Raw genomic sequence first — 18925 nt, forward strand, 5'->3', positions numbered from 1 at the left:
GATTCTGGAAGAGTAGTTGTTTTGACATGTATCAGAAAGCGTAAGCTAACAGTTGGGAAAGCTAACAGGTGATTTCTAAGTGTTGTATGCTCCTGACCAAAACTTGTTGTTCGGTGGTAATAGGTAAGACTTATTTTATACAAGTCGAAGTGAAACGTACTCTAGTCTCGTAAGATTTGGAAACAGATGAGTAAATGGGTGGAGGTGGTAACCGGTAATGACTGGAATTGATGTTCCATAATGAAGGAAAGCGTTTCACCATTACTCCCTGTATTTACTAACCGTCTTATTCTTATGACGCTGTCTTGTAACGGGCGTGGTGTACGCCGCACGCTGTAAACCGACAAACCAATATCCTGATGAGCATCCCCCAGTTTGTGACATGTGTTGATGTCTCGAGTGTTTTCGTGGAAAACATGTAGCATGTTGCTTCTGTTTGGAAAGTTGAGCTTGGGATACTTACCGGCTCGGTGGTGACTCTCGACGGTCGAGTTTTGCATCTTGAGAGGAAGGGTAGCCGTTGATTATTGCAACCCTTCGTTTAGTAGCCAGCGGAATGAAAGTATGGTCGGCATGGCTTTGACATGGTTAGGCGTGGCCAAGCTTGGATTTTGGCATAGTTTAGGCGCGACCAAGAACTAGGGTTTTGGCATAGTTTGGGCGCGGCCAAAATTAGGGCTTGGCATTGGGCCAAAGGTTGCCACACGTTAGCTGGTGACCTTGGATGGCTAAGATCTGCATCTTAAATGGAAGGGTAGCCGTTGATTGTCGCAACCCTTCGTTTTGGCAGCCAACGACAAGGAGGAAAGGCTGGCATGGTTTTGGCATGCTTTGGGCACGGAGATGTGGCGCGGTATGCCATTGGCACATGCGGCATGGTTGGCATGCCTTGGCGCGGAAAGGTTGCATGGCATGTCATTGGAACATGTGGCATGGTTGGCATGCCTTGGCATGGAGATGCGGCTGGCACGACATGCCATTGGCACATGTGGCACGGTTAGCATGCCTTGGCGTGGAAAGGTTCCACTGCATGCCATTGGCACATGTGGTGCGGCTGGCATGGTTGGCATATCTTGGCGCAGCGATCTCGGACGGTTGAGATCTGTATCTCAGGTGGAAGGGTGGTCGTTGATTTTTGCAACCCTTCGTTTTGGAAACCGTGAAGGAAAGGTTGGTATGGCATGGTTTTGGCGTGGCCAAACTAGGATTTTGGCATAGTTTAGGCACGGCCAAAAACTAGGGTTTTGGCATAGTTTGGGCGCGGCCAAAATTTGGGCCAAAGGCTACCACGCGTTAGCTGGCGACCTTGGACAGCTAAGATTTGCATCTCAGATGGAAGGGGTGGCCGTTTGATTGTTGCAACCCTTCGTTTTGGCAGCCGTGAAGGAAAGGCCTGCATGGTTTTAGGCGTGGCCAAGCTAGGGTTTTGGCAAAGTTTGGGCGCGGCCAAAAACTAGGGTTTTGGCATAGTTGGGCGCGGCCAAAATTTGGGCCAAAGGCTATCACGCGTTAGCTGGCGACCTTGGATGGCTAAGATTTGCATCCCAGATGGAAGGGTGGTCGTTGATTGTTTCAACCTTTCGTTTTGGCAGCCAGCAGCGTGAAGGCATGGCCGACATGGCTTTGGTACGCCTTGGCGTGGAGACGTGGCTGGCATGGTTTGCCATTGGCACGGTGGCGCGGTTGGCATGGTTGGCATGCCTTGGCGCGGAGACGTGGCTGGCATGGTTTGCCATTGGCACGGTGGCGCGGTTGGCATGGTTGGCATGCCTTGGCGCGGAGACGTGGCTGGCATGGTTTGCCATTGGCACGGTAGCGCGGCTGGCATTGTTGGCATGCCTTGGCACGGAGACGTGGCTGGCATGGTTTGCCATTGGCACGGTGGAGCGGCTGGCATGGTTGGCATGCCTTGGCGCGGAGGTGTGGCTGCCATTGGCACATGTAGTATGGAAATTAGGGTTTGGCTTATCGAAACCCTAATTAGCATTAATAAAAGGTACCCTGGTAATTTTCTCGCATACATATTAAAGGGTTCAGTAAATGCGCTTGGTGGAGACATTATTACTCAATTTTTGTGATGTCACTGTTTGACAAGAGTTTTACGATTTTAACCCTAAACTAAAAACCACCATCAACAATAGAGAACTTTGGGACTAAATCCCAAGCCCATTAGTACATATCCATAAACTAAGAAGGATATGGAAGGGATTATTAGAGAAGTGGAAGGTCACATTAGGAGGAATGATAATAGTTATAAATAAGGAAGCTTCTGTGACATGTGGCATGATGTCAGGAGAAGAAGGGTTTTGGGAAAAGCCTATAAAAAGAAGGACATAGTACAATGGAAAGCAAGTTCTCTCTCATTCTATTCTAGGAAAAGGTGTTGTCATTGTTGTGACTATGACCTATAGGACCAAACTCATATTTACCTCTCAACAGCATCAAAAAGTGTTACCACAGATAAAAGGAAACTACAACAAACCAAAAAAGTGAATAAACATAGCATACCCTTGCCTAGTTTCCTATTTAAAAAAACTACATCTAGTTGTGGTTCATGTTTTATAAAAGGGTCTAAATAAAATATTTTCATGGGATGCACTTCCTCATAAATAAGATCTGAATTATTAGGTTGTAAAAACTCAAATAAAAACTTAGAAGCACATAATAATAAACCGAATAATTGAGGATCCTCATAGTCAATCATATTTGACTCACTCAGTTGACCACGATGAGAGTGATGGTCATTTTTAAGAAAATGTGTCGATTTTAATCTCGTAAAGTACTTAGGCTTAGTTTCAAAACTAAATAATTGACACATTTCAAATTCAAACGTTCCCACAATTGGAAGAAAAAATTTTGGTGGGAAAAAAATAATCCATCTGGGTATCATAGCCCTTGGGTAAACCACATCAACCAGAGGATGGGTTTCTAATAACTGAACTTCCTTATGGACATCACTAGATTTAGGAAAAGGTGTATGAAGATAATCTTGTAAAATGGTTGAGGCACATATGTCAAGTCTCAAGTGAGGGATCTTTCTAAGAGTTAACGGTAAAGCACAGGGAGAATGATAATCACCCCCAAACTTAGAGTTTTCAGTGTCTAGATAGACTAGTCACAATCTCCCTAATTTCTAAGTCATCAGATTCCTGAAAATGGTCAATTGATTCTTCTAAGTTATAATTGACTCTTCTACGAGTTTATCTTCTTTGTATAAGACTAATGTTTCTAAATCGCTAGACTCTAAAACAATGTTCTGAGGAAAAACTTGTTCCTCTAAACCATTATTGGCTTCGTAAGCAAAAGGAAATACTATATCATCTAAAGATGTGTTATCCTCGTCCTCTTGAATAGGTGAATAATCTTTAGAATTATTAGGATTTAAACCAGAAATAGTAATATTTTCGTGAAGCTAAACCGGGGTGACAATTTCTTGATCACTAAGCCTACATATTTCAGATTCTTCCTCAGCACTATCCTCATCATAACATCATTATTATAACATGAAAATGGTTGAACCTCATTTAAACAAGTAGTGTTACAAATTCTAACCTCGTCATCTTGATTATGTGAATAAAGACTATTCTCATTTTCAAGGGTACTATTGGAAACACTATATTGAAATTTAAGACTATTTCGAGCAATTCTTTCTTTCATCTCAGCCATCAGATTGAGGGATTCCTCTATATAAAGTGTTAGAGCACTGCTCGTTCGAACTCGCATGCGTTGCTATCTCAAGCATGTTTGTCAATATTAGTGACCAAAACTATCAGTCTTGATTTCTTGTCTAATATAGCTAAGTCTTGGAATAGGATAGAAAATGTAGTTGAGCTCAAGAACTCCATGGTGATCATCATATGAGACGAAGAACTACTCAAGGAACTGGTGGAACTTCATCGACTAAAAGGTATGTGGAGACTTCAACTTATCTATCACTCAAAAGTATATCTACTCTATCTCCTATCTTGAGACAAAAGTCGTTTTGCTATATAGACTTTGATTATACACATTTTTTATTTCGAGCCGAGTTTATCTCGCTTATCTATTTATAGAAATATGTGTTGGTAAGCTTTTGCTTTGGCCAAGTTCATCATTACCTGGTGACGAAAGTCATATTATCTTTAATTACTTGAAAATGTCTTTGAGGAAAAATAGTTTGTGAACAACAACTATATAACGTCCTCTAAGAATGTTTTGATGATTGAAATGAGAGTTTAGATTATATAACTATTGTTGGATATAAGCATTATGTGGTAACACATATATGTATAATTCCTTATTCCTTGAACCAAAATATGCGTACTTTGTTGATCAGGAAAACCGGAATAGAGTCCGCGAACCCAGTCTGTGAACTGTCGGAGGTTCTCGTCCCGAGAAAATTTGTTGGATTTTGTAAACCATTTACAAACTTATTACGGGTACTTAAACCCGCGTACCTAGTCCACGTACTTAGGTTGGTTATTTTCTAAAAACGATTATTCTTGAACTTATACTTGTATAAACTAAGGAATGCAAGTTTGCAAACCGTGGCTATAAAGTTCATGAATTGATTCGAGTGAATCAAATAGTTTTTGCTTCAATTGTGTCTTGTATAATTTTATAAGATCTAATCAATTGAACAAGTCTCTAACTAGTTCATTTGAGTCATTTGAACTAGTTATGGTAAAGAAGAATATGGTTGATATGAAAGTGCTCATATGGCTAACCATTTGGTTAACTATTGTTGAACCAACGAATGTACATGTTTTCATGCGGTTACACAAACCTAAAATCGTGCATTTCATTTGTATGTAACAAGCTAAGTTTTCGATCTAACGGTTTAAATATATTATCTTGAATCTAATCAGGTTTTCATCTAACGGTCAATATTGAATGCTTTGTTACTAAGCTAACATTGATTGCAAACCCTGATTTGAAAGACTATATAAGGGAGAACTATAGCAACTGGGAAACCTAATCCCCACACCTCCTGTGTGATACTAGTTGTTTAATCTAAAGTCGATTCTCCTTTAACCTTAGGTTTATACCGAGACCCAGTAGGTTAACGACTTGAAGACTTTATTGGTATTGTGAAGCCAGACCGTTACTACTTTCTTGTAGTTGTCTGACCTGATCTTGCTGTTTCTATCGTGTTGAGTACAATCGTAACGATTGGCTTGATATTGATATCTCCGATAGACAAGATATAATAGTAATCACAAACATCTTCGTCTCATCGTTTATTGTTCCACAATATCTTCTTTCGTCGCGTCGATTAAGATTATTGTGAGGTGATTGATAATACTGAGTTGTTCTTCGGGAATATAAGTCTGGTTCATCAATTGATTCCTTTTCACCTTGATTTATCAAAAGACAGAACAAAACTCGTAAGTATTTCTGTGGGAGACATATTTATCTATTATTGTAGACTTTTATGTGTGATACAGATTTTTTTATTAAAGTCTTCGACTTTGGGTCGTAGAAACTCTTAGTTGTGGGTGAGATCAGCTAAGGGAATCAAGTGCGTAGTATCCTGCTGGGATCAGAGACGTAAGGAGCGCAAATGTACCTTGGATCAGTGTGAGATTGATTGGGGTTCAACTACAGTACAGACCGAAGTTAGTTTGTAGTAGGCTAGTGTCTGTAGCGGCTTAATATAGTGTGTGTTCAATCTGGACTAGGTCCCGAGGTTTTTCTGCATTTGCGGTTTCCTCGTTAACAAAACTTCTGGTGTCTGTGTTATTTCTTTTCCGCAATATATTTTGTTATATAATTGAAATATCACAGGCTGTGCGTTTGAATCAATCAATTAGAATATCCGACCTTTGGTTGTTGATTTACATTGATTGATACTTGAACATTGGTCTTTGGTACCGTTCAAGTGATTTCTCTTGTATTCAATTAGACTCGCAGATTTCTATTTGCTTGAGTAAGATTTGAATCGAGAAAGAGATACATAACTCTTTGATATATTTTATTAAGATTGAGTCTAGTTGATTCTCTTATAAGTATATTAGAGTTTGTCCATACAGATTTCTAATCGAAATATTAGGTGTGGTTGTTGTACCCCCGTTTTTTCAATTGGTATCATAGAAGGCAAATACATTCAAAGACCTTACAAGTCTGTGTTTGTGTCAATCTGACTCTATGGACAAGATTACCATCTATGATAAACGCGTCACCAGAAACAAAAGTTCTGTCTCGACTTTTTTTTTATTAAAGAGAAAGATTTTTCATTCTCCAGTATAGACGAACCTTGTGTTTTAATGAGACAGACAGACACTGACATGTGTTATTCCGATTACCCTTCAAAAGAGTCTATCTTTATTAATGAACGAGAAACAACTGAAGAGAGTGAATTGATTCTAAATCTTGTTAGAATCCAATCTGATAGATTTAATCGATTAAAACACCATGTCAGTGTTCTTCTTGGTGTTGTAAGAGACTGCAATTTCAAAGAAAATATTGAAGATCACTCTTCACGTATGTCTCTTGAGGCAAGCCTTAAAAAAGATGCGTTGGAAATTGAACATCGCTTGAGTAAACTCTCAATTCAATGATGCTCTAAGAAGTCTAATATGCCATTTACTTATGCTACAACTGAAACAGTTCCATCTCCAGAAGTAAATTCAAAATCCTTTCCTATCAAAGATGTGCCTATAGCCTCTCTTAATCAAGGATGTTGCACATCTCATGGAAGGAAGAAATCTCCAAATATTGTTAAGATGGTACCTTCTAATGATCAGAAAGTATGTACTTTTTGTGATTCAAAAGGGTCTTTCAAGCAAAAGAGAAACTCTAGGTTGAGTAACAATTCCTTTGTTCGACTTCAACATACCTCAGACAAAGGTGTAACTGACTTTCGTATGTCAAAGCCAAGTGGTTTCAGCAGTCCTCCTGCGTGTCCTACTAGGAAAGTCAGTTCTATGAGTTCCTCAAATATTCTGATGTATAACAGACGTCTTAACTATCTAAGAGAAGGTCAGAAATTTTCCATCTTCAAAAAGGGAGTTAATGATACTTTTTATGTGAACATGGTATTAGGAGAAAAGGGAAAAAAATGATGATATAAGAAATAACCTAAATGATCTGATTGAAGGTTATAAAGAAATAATCAACAGGCTGTCAATCTTGTCTATCCGAAATTCTTCAGGTAAGAATCAATACTATGAGTTATATGTTTATAAGAGTAAAATTTATGACAACTTTTCACATCATAATGGTTTTCCTCAAACGTTTTGAAAGAAGAAGGATAACCAAAACAATATTCATTTAATGAGCTAATGGCTCGTACTTGTGTTAATTAATCACAAGGTTGAAATATCACTTACAAAAATCCTAGCTGAGTGAGAATCGTTTAGGTATACTTATTGGCAAAGTGTCTCTGATTATCTAGCTGATTTCTAATCGCTCTTAGATAGATTATCAGGTAACACTTTTACATGAGTATTTTTTTGTTTGATCCTTCTTTGTGTTTTGGTTTTACTTTGGGTCTATGTTTTCAATCTTGGTTTTGATAAAACTAAGATGAATGGACTTTTTCAAACAACAAGGTGTTGTATCTTCATAAACAACCTTTTTGGTACGAGTTTTGTGGACCCTCTTCTTACGGGCACGCGTACGGTTTTGGAGTTCTCTGTCAAACAGAACTTGTAAACCCTAAGTCTTTCGAAACTTGTTTATATACCTATCCTATTGAGTTGAATCATCTCACTCTAGGTCTCTTTTTATCAATGGCTTCTTCTTCCCTCTCTTGGGATTTACCTGAAGACTTTGTTGATAATGTGGTATATTTCGAGTTCGATAAAAAGAAGGGAACCTTTGTTGAAGTTGAAGGATCTTTCCCTCAATCTCCTAATTCCTACTCGGATATTGAGGAGGTTGAAGAGATTTCGGCTGAAGTGGTTTTCAATTTTCTCAAAAACTTTGAGGATGCAAAGCAGCAACTTGTTGATACAATAAAGTATCTTGATATTGTAAGAACTGAATTGAAGAAGGTTAATTCTGACCTTGTTCTCATGAAAACTCATGTTAAATCAATAAGGATATCCACTCTAAAGATGCTATGGATGCTGACGATCACAAGCTCGAAGACCTTAAGACTCGTGAGGATCCCGAACCGTCTATTTGACCCAAGTTCGTGTTCGACTTTTGCATAGGAGTCTGCTTTTGTTTCTTAGCTTGTTGATTTTATATGCCTAGTAAATCTTCGAATGAGATTTTTATTTTCTTGTTTTGTTTATAAGAATAACTAGAGTTTGGAATAGCCATTATTGTGATTACACATAGCTATGTCCAACGTTTTCATCTTCATGTTTTTAGGTTTATTTGTTTAAATTCTAAAATTGTTTGGAAGATAAAAAATTTTTTGTAGTATTAATTTTTATGGTTTTATATATTGCAATGTGTTATGGGATATGTGTGTTTGCGTCCGCGAACTATGATTGCTCATACTTTGTCAAAAGTTAAGTCTTTCATATGTCGATATGCATGTCTTGATAAAAGAATGAATGAACTTTTGACATTACAAAAGTTTGAAGCCTATCATGTCATTATTGATGGAAGATAGGATGAACTTTTGTTTGCGAGGATTATGTCTATTGTATGTCTTGTGCAAATGGTGATGGAAAATAGAATGAGTCCTTGTCTATTCCGCAGTATTTGGTTGATCTCCGATCCACAATCTTTGTGCATATATTGTGTTGTTCCATAATGATTCTTATGTTGAGCACAATCGACTGAGTTGATTATTTTCTTATGATTAACTTAGTTGTTGCTCCATAAGTTCGCTTATGTCGAGCATGACCGATTAAATTGATCATTTTTTGTGATTAATTTGGTTGAGCATTTCTGATTAGATTAATCATGGGTCCTCTTGTGGTTAATTTAATTGAGTATTTTTTGGATTCAAATTCATATTCGTATGAGATTTGTTATGTCCAAAAAAATCCTTCTTTTCTTATGAAATTAAGGTCGCTCTTGTTGTTCTTTCGGGAATGACATTTTATGGGGGAGAGTTCTTAATTGAACTTGTGCTTAATTGCCAAATCTTTGTGGGGAGTGCGGCTGTGGAATATTATAGGGGTTATCTTGTATCTTATAAACTCCTTGATGAAAGCATTTAGCTTCGACTTTATGATTGTATCTAAACAAGTTGATATGTGCTTGCTTTTGGTCATGAAATATCTTTATGGAAATTTTCATTAGGATCTCGTTTTCGTACCTTTGCAAATTTTATTGACAAAAAGGGGGAAAATTAATGTGTAGTTCACACTATAAATAATATGGTTTTCGGATCATCATGTAAGGGGGAGTGGTTTCCATGTGAGATGGAGTATTGACTAAGGGGGAGTGATACATATCACCATATATTGTTGTCGAAGTTGTGATACAATTGAACTTTGATTCTGTGTAACAATGATTGAGAATTCTTGTTTTCTCATTGTTATAGCTACGGATTCTCAACAACGGTGATGCTAAACTTACAACCTTTGGAATCATTGGAGTACTTGGAAGTGACGAAGATTTCGAGTAATGTTGAAGATTAGGCATGTGGAATAGGAGCTACAAAATTTTATTTATCTATTTTTGTATTCCATATGTATTAATAGTTTTGTCACTAAAGTTGACAAAGGGGGAGATTGTTAGAGCACTGCTCAGTCGAACTCGTATGCGTTGCTATCTCAAGCATGTTTGTCAATATTAGTGATCAAAACTATAAGTCTTGATTTCTAGTCTACTATAGCTAAGTCTCGGACTAGGATAGAAAGTGTGGTTGAGCTCAAGAACTCCATGGCGATCATCATACGAGACGAAGAACTACTCAAGGAACTTGTGGAACTTCATCGACTAAAATGTATGTGGATACTTGAACTTATATATCACTCAAAAGTCTATCTACTCTATCTCCTATCTTGAGACAAAAGTCGTTTTGCTATATAGACTTTGATTATACACATTTGTTATTTCGAGCCGAGTTTATCTCGCTTATCTATTTCTCGAAATATGTGTTATTAAGCTTTCGCTTTGGCCAAGTTCATCTTTACCTAGTGACGAAAGTCATATTAGTTTCAATTACTTGAAAATGGCTTTGACGAAAAATAGTTTGTGAACTACAACTGTATAACGTCCTCTAAGAATGTTTCAATGATTGAAATTAGAGTTTACATTATATAGCCATTGTTGGATATAAGAATTGTGTGGTAACACATATATGTATAAGTCCTTATTCCTTGAAACAAAGTATGCGTACTTTGTTGATCAGGAAAACCGGAACAGAGTCTGCGAACCCAGTCTGCGAACCCAGTCCGCAAACCCAGGCCGCGTACCTAGTCCACGAACTGTCGGAGGTTCTCGTCCGGAGAAAATCTGCTGGAGTTTTTAAACCATTTACAAACTTATTCCAGGTACTTAAGTCTGCATACCTAGTCCGCGTACTTAGGTTGGTTATTTTCTAAAAACGATTATTCGTGAACTTATACTTATATAAACTACGGAATGCAAGTTTGCAAACCGTGGCTATAAAGTTCATGAATTGATTCGCGTGAATCAAATCATTTTTGCTTCAATTGTGTCTTGTTTACTTATATAAGATCCAAGCAATTGAACAAGTCTCTATCTAGTTCATTTGAGTCATTTGAACTAGTTATGGTAAAGAAGAATATGGTTGATATGAAGGTGCTCATATGGCTAACCATTTGGTTAACTATTGTCGAACCAACAACTGTACATGTTTGGGTACGGTTACATAAACCTAAAATCGTGCATTTCATTTGAATGTAACAAGCTAAGTTTTCGATCTAACGGTTGAAATATGTTAGAGCACTGCTCGGTTGAACCCACTAGCATTGGTATGTCAAGTTAGTTGTCAATTTTAGTTTCCAAGATGCATTATTGATTTAGCATACTAAATATAGTTTCGGACTAGATTAGGTCTAAGAAGTTGAACCGAAGCTATCCTTAAAGATGAAGATTGAAGATTGAAGACTGCAAGAAGACATCAACAAGTACTTCATCAACAAAGGTATGTGATTGATTTCATTTGGATTCTTGTTCAATTCTACCTTTCTAATCTATCAAGATAAATGCTCACTATATGAAATAATTCCAATGACGGTAAATGTACATTTATGTATATATACTTGAGGTTATTTGATTCATGACCTTGGATACAATAACCTTTATCCTTATAAAGAATCTCATGTCATAGTGAATGAGCTTATGAATCCAACGAGCCAAGAATCACTCAATTTCGAGTTATAACGATGAAGTTATGAGTGATTTATTAAAGTAACAATTATAAGTGTTGCTGTAATTGTTACAGTTTGTTAGTAGGAAACAATCCATGGGCTGTTTGTAACAGTTCACGGACTTGGGCCCAATTACGTGACTAGAAGTCTTTTTTAGTCAAATTGGTGATGTTTCCTTGTCTAGGCAAGATGGCTATTCATCCAAACATATTTTATTACCATTTAATGTGTTTGTAATAACTTTTAATTCCTGCCTAAGTTAAAATGTGATTTATTCACATAAATAAATATTTGCTAATTAATTATTTATTTAATTATTTATGCATAATATTTGTAACTTAGGAAAGACTCCCATAATTAGGAGAGTCTTAAAAAAGGAAAATAGCCTAAACCCTAAGCTTTGTTTTCAAGCTAACTTTTTACTATAAATAAAGGGTTCGTGAGTTTACACAGTTTTCATCCCCTTTGGAAAATTGGCGTAAGCTTTGCAGGTTGTTTCCATGTCTTCTATTCTTCGTGAACAAGAGTGAGATAAAGTCTTTGTATTGGGGATCACAAAGTCGAGTTGGATTTAATCTTCGTGATTGATCACACAACTTGTAATCTAGGTTTTTCACCTCTTGTATATTCTAAGGTTTTCTCTTCTGATATAAAACCATTCAAGAGTTGTTGATCATAAACCCTAGGTTTTGATAGATTTCAGTTTCCGATCGTATACCAACACTTGTTAGTCTAAATCGGAAGCTAGAAAGAAAACTTCGATTAAGGTATCTCGTAAATTTTTTTTGAAGTTTTAAACAAGATATCTCTAGATTTATTCTAGTTGTTCTTGTGGTAGAATAATTAGGTTTCTCTTCCTTTATTGAAGAGTATAATAATCCCTAATCTACAAGTTTGTTTTGATATTACTTTTACCTAGTAATTTTTTTTATCAAAACAAACACAAGATTTCCAAAACCTTGATTCACATCTAAAGGGAAATCAAACTGGTGTTTTGTGCAAACAAAATATCAAATCGTATCAATCGTGTTGGTGTATCTTTTAAAGAGAACCTTGGGTTCTGCTAGAAGATTTGCGTGAAGAATTTCTAAAGAGAATCGGTATTCTACTAGGAGTTATACAAGTGCTGAAGAAGGTATTACATCTAGTCCGAATAGGTAGTAGGAAATTGGTGTAACAACTTATAATCAGTGTGTGTTTATTCTGGACTAGGTCCCGGGGTTTTTCTGCATTTGCAGTTTCCTTGTTAACAAAATTCTGGTGTCTTTGTTATTTCTTTTCCGCATTATATTTTATTCATATAATAGAAATATCACATGTTGTACGTTAAGATCAATCAGTTCTTGTATCCGACCTTAGGGTTGTTAAGTGAATTGATTGACACTTGAACATTGGTCTTTGGTACCGTTCAAGTTAATCCTTTTATATTCAATCGGGCTCGAAAATTCCTATTTGCTGATTGCGGATTGAATAAAGATATAGAGATATAAAACTCTTTGATATACTTTTTATAGATTGAGTCTGACTGTCTAGTTGATTCTCTATAAAGTATTCGGAGTTAGTCCATACAGATTGCTAAGTGAAATATTGGGTGGTGTTGTTATACCCCCGCTTTTTCAAAATATATTAGCTTGAATCTAATCAGTTTTTCATCTAACGGTGAATATTGAATTCTTTGTTACTAAGCTAACATTGATTGCAAACCCTGATTTGAAAGACTATATAAGGGAGAACTCTAGCAACTGGGAAACCTAATCCCCACACCTCCTGTGTGATACTAGTTGTATAATATAGGGTCGATTCTCCTTTAACCTTAGGTTTCTACCGATACCCTTTAGGTTAACGACTTGAAGACTTCATTGGGATTGTGAAGCCAGACCGATACTACTTTCTTGTAGTTGTGTGATCTGATCTTGCTGTTTCTATCGTGTTGAGTACAATCATAATGATTGGCTTGAGATTGATATCTCTGATAGGCAAGATATAAAAGTAATCACAAACATCTTCGTCTCATCGTTTGTGATTCCACAATATCTTCTTTCGCCTCGTCAATTAAGATTATTGTAGGTGATTGATAATACTGAGCTGTTCTTCGGGAATATAAGTCTGGTATATCAATTGGTTCCTGTTCACCTTGATTTATCAAAAGACGGAACAAAACTCGTAGGTATTTCTGTGGGAGACAAATTTATCTAATACTGTAGACTTTTCTGTGTGATACAGATTTGTTTATTAAAGTCTTCGATTTTGGGTCGTAGCAACTCTTAGTTGTGGGTGAGATCAGCTAAGGAATCAAGTGTGTAGTATCCTGCTGGGATCAGAGACGTAAGGAGCGCAATTGTACCTTGGATCAGTGTGAGATTGATTGGGGTTCAACTACAGTACAGACCGAATTTAGTTTGTAGTAGGCTAGTGTCTGTAGCGTCTTAATATAGCGTGTGTTCAATCTGGACTAGGTCCCGGGGGTTTTCTGCATTTGCGGTTTCCTCATTAACAAAACTTATGGTGTTTGTGTTATTTCTTTTCCGTATTATATTTTGTTATATAATTGAAATATCACAGGTTGTGCGTTTGAATCAATCAATTAGAATATCCGATCTTTTGTTATTGATTTACATTGATTGATACTTGAACATTGGTCTTTGGTACCGTTCAAGTGATTTCTCTTGTATTCAATTAGACTCGCAGATTTCTATTTGCTTGAGTAAGAATTGAATCCAGAAAGAGATATATAAATATTTGATATACTTTATTAAGATTGAGTCTAGTTGATTCTCTTATAAGTATATTAAATTTTGTCCATACAGATTGCTAGTCGAAATATTGGGTGTGGTTGTTGTACCCCCGCTTTTTCAGAAAGTTTTCTTTCGTTAATAACTAAGTTATTCATCTCAGCTATATTACTTGTCGACTCCTATAATTTCCTGGGGGACTCTTCTAAAGTAGGAATAGGAACACAAGGATCATGAAAAGGATTATTTTTCAATAGTTTGATTGTATCCTCCAAAGACGGAGAACTAGTGATATAATCTTCTTGCTCGTATGACCGATGTGTGTGTGAATAGTAATTGGGATCACCATGGTATGAACCATAACCTTCAAAAGGTTGATGTTCCCAACCACTATTTACACTATGGTTGTAATACGAATAATGCCCATTTTGAAATTCAGTCGGATATTCATTATATTGGCTATTAAAGTACTATTTCGACATTCTGTTGTGCACGTGAAAATGCAAATGCCGGGGTTGACTATTTCGGGTAAGCTTGGGTTACCTTTATCAAAATATACCTACATTCAGAGACTGGTCAAAGGTATAAGGCTAAGGTTTATGGTGTTTCGGATGATAACGCGCAGAGGGTTCACCGTACTAAACCATGTGTTTTCCTAATAATCGGTGCCTGACGATGCAATAATGTTGTGCATGTGTGCTTTCGTGTTTGTGTTTTTTTTTATGTAAATATAAAAGTTCCAAAAATAAATAAAATCTAACAAAATTGGGATTTTCTGCTCTTTTAGGCAAGTCCAATTTTCCAACTTTAGCTTCCAGCAAAATCTTCACACCAAAAACAAAAATACCCAGAGTAAAATCTAACAAAAGAAACAAAACAAAAGAAACCTAAAAAATAAGATTTAAAACTTAATCTAAAAAAAAGTCTGCGTCGGTGGCGCCAAAAATTGATGTAATTTAGAAGTGGTAAGAATAAGACTCGTTCAACTCGGACTTGATGGGATTCAATTTAATACTTAATAAACAAAAATACTAAAAATAATAAGATTATACAAAAGTTTATCGAGATGAAGAATTTACCGGGACTCAGGATTTCAAGTGGTTCATAAATTAATCCATAGAAATTATAGCTCAAAACAAAACAAATATTAACTTTATTCTTTGCCAAAGTAGATTCCATAAAATATTACTTGTAGATTATAAGCACGACACATCAATAATCCATAGGACTAAGCACGCTCCATCAAACAAAGTCACAAATAATTAATAGAAATCTTAATTTAATTAAAATACATGCAAAAAGTAAATAAAGAATTAATTAAATTACCATATTGACGAAATTCAGCTTCCTCCGTAGTCCCAGTGTTGGGGTTTAGCTCTTCATGGTGAAAACACGCTCAAAAAGGTGTTTTTATTGAATAAATTGTATAAGATAGAGATTTGAAACGCTGTAATGGTGTTACAGACGTCACTGTTACAATCCGAGTGTTGCAGATTTAATCCTAATTGTTACAAAGGGACTGCGACAGTTCATACGTGTTTGTTTTTCGTGTTCTTCATAACGACACTTTTCTGGCGTCGTCTGCAACTTTTCCTTCTTCTTTTATGCTCCCGCTGCAGAATCACTCTGCAGTGATTTTTGATGCTCTGCAACTACCCCTAGGTCTCGACAATCATCTCTGGGACTCCTAACTCCTATTTATAGTCACCAACAAACCCTAAAACCTTAATTAAATCTCGTTTTTCCTCCCCAGAAAGTTACGAAAAAACAATGTTGTGATCTTCTCTGCACGCGTCTTCCTAGTCAATATGAACCCTCCAAATCCTCTATTTGATGGAATAAAATCTTACAGAGGATATTGATCTTCTTATTTACTCGAGTAACTTCTACACATAAATTCACGGGAATTATCTCTTCCCTATATTAAACAAAATCCATGTAAATTCCCTTTTTTTTATCTCACGCGGTTGTTGTCTTTCCTAAGATGATAGAGTAGAATCTCATAGAGATCCAGTCATACCAAATTTACCACACAACTTCCAAAAATTCATCCACAAAAAAAAAACCCGAAAATATCTGCCCCTGTTTCATCGTGAATGGATAGAAATCTGTTCTTTTTCTTTTGCAATAAGGAAATCCCTTCCTGTTTTATCGTAACTGACCCATACAAATCAAACCCTGACCAAAACTCCACGAAAAACTCTGACCAAACCAATCCAGCAGTTACGCAGACGTGGATGAAATCTTCCTGCCAAATTTCAGTTCAAATGGAGAGGAACGGGGATGCCTCTTATCCAACTGTTGGTTGCCCATAGCAGTGGGGCGTAAATAGTAAAATGGGGTGCCATTAGTGATTTTCTGGGATGTCTTGAACACTTTTCCGGGATGCCTTTAACACAATTCTGAGGTGCCTTTACTAGTTTTTTCCCGGGGCCGCAAATAATTTTTTTTAGCCAATTTCTCCGCAAAAGTGTATTTCTCCAAAAACACCTACAAAGACATAAAAAGCTTTAATAAATACAAAATCGAGCACTAACAATACATACAAAATGGAGATCATATTAGACACATAAATGTGTCTATCACTCCATGCACAAGATAAAAAGGTATGGAGACAATGGATCACCTTGTCTCAGACCCCTAGTTGGTCTTTATGCCATTCAAAAGAATGAAAATGCTAGTATTCAAAACACATTGGAAGATCAACTCATACACCAGTGACTGGAAAATCTAAAACATTTCAACACATCAATCATAAAGGACCATTCAACTCTATCAAAGGCCTTAGACATGTCAAGTTTAAGGACCATGATATCACTTTTAGCTTTTGTTTTTTCATAGTATGAACTATTTCATGAGCAATAATAATATTGTCATGATATTCCTATTAGGCATATATGCTACCTGAAATGGTGATATAATTTTGCTAAGTAGTGACTTCATCCTGTTAACTATCAGTTTAGAAATAATTTTATAATTTGTATTACACATAAAAATAGGCCTAAAGTCAACATGGGATGAAATGGTTACTTTTTTTAGGGATAAGAGATAGAAACGTTTGATTCATTTCTTTTAAAATACGTTTATTCTCAGAGAAATCTTTGGTAGTATTCCAGACATCTTGTTCAAGCAACTCAATGTTTTCTTTATAAAACCCCCGAGGGAAGCCATCCAGACCTGGTGCTTTCCAGGATTTCATGTGTTTAATTGTATCCCTAATTTCCTCAAGAGATATAGGCTTTAATAATCTAGCATTATCCTCCTCAGTGATACAAGGGGTAATGCAATTAATGAATTCTCTATTCCGAAATGGATTGGTAGTAGTACCAATATTACTGAAGTGGTTAACTAATAGGCCTTCGAGCTGTTGTTTGTCATTAAACCATTGGCCATCACTTAATTGCAGGGATTCAATATGGTTAAAGTGTCTTTTCCTGTTCATAGAAGTATGATAGAAACTAGTGTTTCCATCATAACTTTTTATGTAATTAGTTTTAGACTTTTGTGCATGGAAATCTTCTTGCACTTCTTGTCAGTGCTCAGTATCATGTTCAACTTGTTTTATTGAATCCGTACTCTGAATATATTAAGATTGATTATTTAGAATATGAAGTTGTTCATTAAGTTGTCGAACTTTGTGATCTATGTTTCCAAAGTGATAAATATCCCACAATTTTAAGTCATATTCATTTTTCCGAGTTTATTAGTCATTTGATAAGCATTAGAGCCTCTGATAGTTTTAGTGTAATCATTCTTTATTAAATCTTTGCAAGATGGGTCTCTGCCCCAGCATTTAAAATATCTATAGGGTTTGAAACTATTTTGGGATTGTGGATTAGTCGCCAAAATAATTGGGATATGATCTGAGCCTATAATACAAGTATGAAATACTTTAGCATTCCCATAATGATGCAGCCACAAACCATTACCCATGACCCTGTCTAGTCTAGCTCTAATGATGTTATCATCGGGTTGCCTGTTAGACCATGTATGTGGTGTACCAAATAAACCCAAAATCATTTAAATCAGAGCTATGACTCTTGAATGAAGGGAAATTTAGATGTGCTATTCCTAGTACTGGTCGATCTCTCATGAGTATTCATTTTAATGTTCAAGTCACCCATGAGGATTCAGGGTTGATTAACCCTGGTACCAATTTCTTTAGTGTAACTCCGTTGGTCTCTTCTCTCATTATAATATATAGCACCATAGAGAAAAGTAACTAGGAATTAAGGTTTACTAGCATCATAAGAAATTAAAACATTTATAATATTATCATTCTTTTGTACCAAGTCACATTGGAATCCACTCTTCCATGGGAGTGCAATACCCCCCTGAAAGGCCTGCAGAAGAGTGACATAAAGTATTTGGGTAATTAAACCTCCTAAGGTACTGATACATCTTTAATTCATTATTTTTAATTTCACAAAGAAATATAACTTCTGGGTTTTGAGCTCTAATTAGGTTCCATAAACTTGTTCTGGTATTAGGGTTGTCGAATCCCTAGAAATTCCACGACAGAATTCTCATTATAGTAATATGAGAACAAGCTAATCAAAACTTTGAGTTTCATAAAGAATTATCCTTATGAAATAAATGGAACACCCTATCACTGACCTGTATGAAGACTTCAATTATCCAATCCAAATAAACCGAAACAAATATGGAATTGAGATGTTTTGCAGCAATTGGGGATACTCAAATAATTGGATCGAATTGAGTTGAACACTATAACCTATGGCTAACATGATTTATATGTTTATCAACTATAAAGACTGAAACCCTAAAATTGAGAAACTACACAATAAATCACGAAATTTAAAAAACAAATTGGGTAAAGCAATTAAATCAGGATGAATGGAAAACTTAAGACAAAGATGGGTAATTAAGAGAACCCTATTTGTTGTACTTGTGCTTGAAACATTATCAAGGTGATGGTACATCAAATCATTTGGATCTTAACTT

The sequence above is a fragment of the Papaver somniferum genome, chromosome 8 (assembly GCF_003573695.1).
Source record: "Papaver somniferum cultivar HN1 chromosome 8, ASM357369v1, whole genome shotgun sequence".
NCBI classification, from domain to species: domain Eukaryota; kingdom Viridiplantae; phylum Streptophyta; class Magnoliopsida; order Ranunculales; family Papaveraceae; genus Papaver; species Papaver somniferum.